The sequence below is a fragment of the Patagioenas fasciata genome, unplaced genomic scaffold (genome assembly GCF_037038585.1).
Source record: "Patagioenas fasciata isolate bPatFas1 unplaced genomic scaffold, bPatFas1.hap1 Unplaced_4, whole genome shotgun sequence".
Lineage (NCBI taxonomy): Eukaryota > Metazoa > Chordata > Aves > Columbiformes > Columbidae > Patagioenas > Patagioenas fasciata.
The window spans coordinates 411,861-416,986 of record NW_027288756.1 but is presented as its reverse complement, the minus strand read 5'-3'; positions in this window follow the sequence as shown (position 1 = coordinate 416,986).

The following is a 5,126-nucleotide window of genomic DNA, read 5'->3' as shown; positions in this document are numbered from 1 at the left end:
TTTAGATTTGGGGTTAGGGGTTGGGGTTAGGTTTAGATTTGGGGTTAGGTTTAGATTTGGGGCTAGGGGTTGGGGTTAGGTTTAGATTTGCGGTTAGGTTTAGATTTGGGGTTAGGGGTTGGGGTTGGGATTAGATTTGGAGTTATGTATAGTTTTGGGGTTAGGGTTTGGGGTTAGGTTTAGATTTGGGGTTAGGTTTAGATTTAGGGTTAGGGGTTGGGGTTAGGTTTAGATTTGGGGTTAGGGGTTGGCGTTAGGGGTTGGGGTTAGGGTTTGTGGTTAGGTTTAGATTTGGGGTTTGGTTTAGATTTGGGGTTAGGGGTTGGTGTTAGGTTTAGATTTGGGGTTAGAGGTTGGGGTTAGGTTTAGATTTGGGGTTAGGTTTAGATTTGGGGTTAGGGGTTGGGGTTAGGATTAGATTTAGGGTTAGGTTTAGATTTGGGGTTAGGGGTTGGGGTTAGGGGTTGGGGGTAGGTTTAGATTTGGGGTTAGGGGTTGGGGTTAGGAATTGGGGTTAGGTTTAGATTTGGGTTTAGGGGTTGGTGTTAGGGGTTGGGGTTAGGTTTAGTTTAGGGGTTAGGTTTGGATTTGGGGTTAGGTTTAGATTTGGATTTAGTGGTTGGGGTTAGGTTTAGATTTGGGGTTAGGTTTAGATTTGGGGTTAGTTGTTGTGGTTAGGTTTAGATTTGGGTTTAGGTGTTGGGGTTAGGTTTAGATTGGGGGTTAGGTTTAGATTTGGGGTTTAGATTTGGGGTTAGGTTTAGATTTAGGGTTAGTTTTAGATTTGGGGTTTAGATTTGTGGTTAGGTTTAGATTTGTGGTTAGGTTTAGATTTGGGGTTAGGGGTTGGGGTTAGGTTTAGATTTTAGGTTTAGATTTGGCGTTAGGTTTAGATTTGGGGTTAGGGGTTGGGTTTAGCTTTAGATTTGGGGTTAGGTTTAGATTTGGGGTTAGGAGTCGGGGTTAGGTTTAGATTTGGGGTTAGGTTTAGATTTGGGGTTAGGGGTTGGGGTTAGCTTTAGATTTGGGGTTAGGTTTAGATTTCGGGTTAGGGGTTGGGGTTAGGTTTAGATTTGGGGTTAGGTTTAGATTTGGAGTTAGGGGTTGGGTTTAGTTTTATAATTTGGGTTAGGTTTAGATTTGGGGTTAGGGGTTGAGGTTAGGTTTAGATTTGGGGTTAGGTTTAGATTAGGGGTTAGGGGTTGAGGTTAGGTTTAGATTTGGGGTTAGGTTTAGATTTGGAGTTAAGGGTTGGGGTTAGGTTTAGATTTGGGGTTAGGTTTAGATTTGGGGTTAGGGGTTGGGGTTAGGTTTAGATTTGGGGTTAGGTTTAGATTTTAGGTTTAGATTTGGAGTTAGGTTTAGATTTGGGTTAGGTTTAGATTTGGGGTTTAGATTTGGGGTTAGGTTTAGATTTGGGGTTAGGGGTTGAGGTTAGGTTGAGATTTGGGGTTAGGTTTAGATTTGGGGTTAGGGGTTGGGGTTAGGGGTTGGGGTTAGGTTTAGATTTGGGGTTAGGTTTAGATTTGGGGTTAGGGGTTGGGTTTACGTTAAAATTTGGGGTTAGGTTTATTTTTGGGGTTAGGGGTTGGGGTTAGGTTTAGATTTCAGGTTAGGTTTAGATTTGGGGATAGGGGTTGGGGTTAGGTTTAGATTTGGGGTTAGGTTTAGATTTGGGGTTAGGTTTATATTTGGGTTTAGGGTTTGGGATTAGGTTTAGATTTGGGGTTAGGTTTATATTTGGGCTTAGGGGTTGGGGTTAGGGGTTGGGGTTGTTTTTAGATTTAATTTAAGGCTTGGGTTTAGGGGTTGGGGTTAGGTTTAGATTTGGGGCTAGGGGTTGGGGTTAGGTTTAGATTTGGGGTTAGGTTTAGATTTGGGGTTAGGGGTTGGGGTTAGGATTAGATTTGGAGTTAGATATAGTTTTGGGGTTAGGGTTTGGGGTTAGGTTTAGATTTGGGGTTAGGTTTAGATTTAGGGTTAGGGGTTGGGGTTAGGTTTAGATTTGGTGTTAGGGGTTGGCGTTAGGGGTTGGGGTTAGGGTTCGGGGTTAGGTTTAGATTTGGGGTTAGGTTTAGATTTGGGGTTAGGGGTTGGTGTTCGGTTTAGATTTGGGGTTAGAGGTTGGGGTTAGGTTTAGATTTGGGGTTAGGTTTAGATTTGGGGTTAGGGGTTGGGGTTAGGATTAGATTTGGGGTTAGTTTTAGATTTGGGGTTAGGGGTTGGGGTTAGGGGTTGGGGTTAGGTTTAGATTTGGGGTTAGGGGTTGGGGTTAGGAATTGGGGTTAGGTTTAGATTTGGGGTTAGGGGTTGGTGTTAGGGGTTGGGGTTAGGTTTAGTTTTGGGGTTAGGTTTGGATTTGGGGTTAGGTATAGATTTGGGTTTAGTGGTTGGCGTTAGGTTTAGATTTGGGGTTAGGTTTAGATTTGGGGTTAGTTGTTGTGGTTAGGTTTAGATTTGGGTTTAGGGGTTGGGGTTAGGTTTAGATTTGGGGTTAGGTTTAGATTTGGGCTTTAGATTTGGGGTTAGGTTTAGATTTAGGGTTAGTTTTAGATTTGGGGTTTAGATTTGTGGTTAGGTTTAGATTTGTGGTTAGGTTTAGATTTGGGGTTAGGGGTTGGGGTTAGGTTTAGATTTGGTGTTTAGATTTGGGGTTAGGTTTAGATTTGGGGTTAGGGGTTGGGGTTAGGTTTAGATTTCGGGTTAGGTTTAGATTTGGTGTTAGGGGTTGGGGTTAGCTTTAGATTTGGGGTTAGGTTTAGATTTGGTGTTAGGGGTCGGGGTTAGGTTTAGATTTGGGGTTAGGTTTAGATTTAGGGTTAGGGGTTGGGGTTAGCTTTAGATTTGGGGTTAGGTTTAGATTAGGGGTTAGGGGTTGGGGTTAGGTTTAGATTTGGGGTTAGGTTTAGATTTGGAGTTAGGGGTTGGGGTTAGGTTTAGATTTGGGGTTAGGTTTAGATTTGGGGTTAGGGGTTGGGGTTAGGTTTAGATTTGGGGTTAGGTTTAGATTTTAGGTTTAGATTTGGAGTTAGGTTTAGATTTGGGGTTAGGTTTAGATTTGGGGTGTAGATTTGGGGTTAGGTTTAGGTTTGGGGTTAGGTTTAGATTTGGAGTTAGGGGTTCGTTTAGGTTTAGATTTGGGGTTAGGTTTAGATTTGGGGTTAGGGGTTGAGGTTAGGTTGAGATTTGGGGTTAGGTTTAGATTTGGGGTTAGGGGTTAGGGTTAGGTTTAGATTTGGGATTAGGTTTAGATTTGGAGTTAGGGGTTGGGGTTAGGTTTACATTTGGAGTTAGGTTTAGATTTGGGGTTAGGGGTTGGGGTTAGGTTTAGATTTGGGGTTAGGTTTAGATTTTAGGTTTAGATTTGGGGTTAGGTTTGGATTTGGGGTTAGGTTTAGATTTGGGGTTTAGATTTGGGGTTAGGTTTAGATTTTAGGTTTAGATTTAGGATTAGGTTTAGATTTTAGGTTTAGATTTGGGGTTAGGTTTAGATTTTAGGTTTAGATTTTAGGTTTAGATTTGGGTTTCGGTTTAGATTTTAGGTTTAGATTTGGGGTTAGGTTTAGATTTGGGGTTAGGTTTAGATTAGGAGTTAGGGGTTGGGGTTAGGTTTAGATTTGGGGTTAGGTTTAGATTTGGGGTTAGGGGTTGGGGTTAGGTTTAGATTTGGGGTTAGGTTTAGATTCTAGGTTTAGATTTTGGGTTAGGTTTAGTTTTGGGGTTAGGTTTAGATTTGGGGTTAGGTTTAGATTTTAGGTTTAGATTTTGGGTTAGGTTTAGTTTTGGGGTTAGGTTTAGATTTGGTGTTAGGGGTTGGGTTTAGGTTAAGATTTGGGGTTAGGTTTATATTTGGGGTTAGGGGTTGGGGTTAAGTTTAGATTTCAGGTTAGGTTTAGATTTGGGGGTAGGGGTTGGGGTTAGGTTTAGATTTGGGGTTAGGTTTAGATTTGGGGTTAGCGGTTGGGGTTAGGTTTAGATTTGGGGTTAGGTTTATATTTGGGGTTAGGGGTTGGGGTTAGGTTTAGATTTGGGGTTATGTTTAGATTTGTGGTTAGGGGTTGGGGTTAGGTTTTGGGGTTATTTTTAGATTTAATTTAGGGCTTGGATTTAAGGGTTGGGGTTAGGTTTAGATTTGGGGTTAGGGGTTGGGGTTAGGAGTTGAGGTTAGGGTTTGGGTTAAGGGTTGGGTTTAGGTTTAGATTTGGGGTTAGGTTTAGATTTGGGGTTAGGTTTAGATTTGGGGTTAGGGGTTGGGGTTAGGTTTAGATTTGGGGTTAGGTTTAGATTTGGGGTTAGGGGTTGGGGTTAGGTTTAGATTTGGGGTTAGGTTTAGATTTGGGGCTAGGGGTTGGGGTTAGGTTTAGATTTGGGGTTAGGTTTAGATTTGGGGTTAGGGTTTGGGGTTAGGATTAGATTTGGAGTTAGGTATAGTTTTGGGGTTAGGGTTTGGGGTTAGGTTTAGATTTGGGGTTAGGTTTAGATTTAGGTTTAGGGTTGGGGTTAGGTTTAGATTTGGGGTTAGGGGTTGGCGTTAGGGGTTGGGGTTAGGGTTTGGGGTTAGGTTTAGATTTTAGGTTTAGATTTGGGGTTAGGGGTTGGTGTTAGGTTTAGATTTGGGGTTAGATGTTGGGGTTAGGTTTAGATTTGGGGTTAGGTTTAGATTTGGGGTTAGGGGTTGGGGTTAGGTTTAGATTTGGGGTTAGGTTTAGATTTGGGGTTAGGGGTTGGGGTTAGGGGTTGGGGTTAGGTTTAGATTTGGGGTTAGGGGTTGGGGTTAGGAATTGGGGTTAGGTTTAGATTTGGGGTTAGGGGTTGGTGTTAGGGGTTGGGGTTAGGTTTAATTTTGGGGTTAGGTTTGGATTTGGGGTTAGGTTTAGAATTGGTTTTAGGGGTTGGGGTTAGGTTTAGATTTGCGTTTAGGGGTTGGGGTTAGGTTTAGATTTGGGGTTAGGTTTAGATTTGGGGTTTAGATTTGGGGTTAGGTTTAGATTTAGGGTTAGTTTTAGATTTGGGGTTTAGATTTGTGGTTAGGTTTAGATTTGGGGTTAGATTTAGATTTGGGGTTAGGGGTTGGGGTTAGGTTTAGATTTGGGGTTTAGATTTGGGGTTAGGTTTAGATTTGGGGT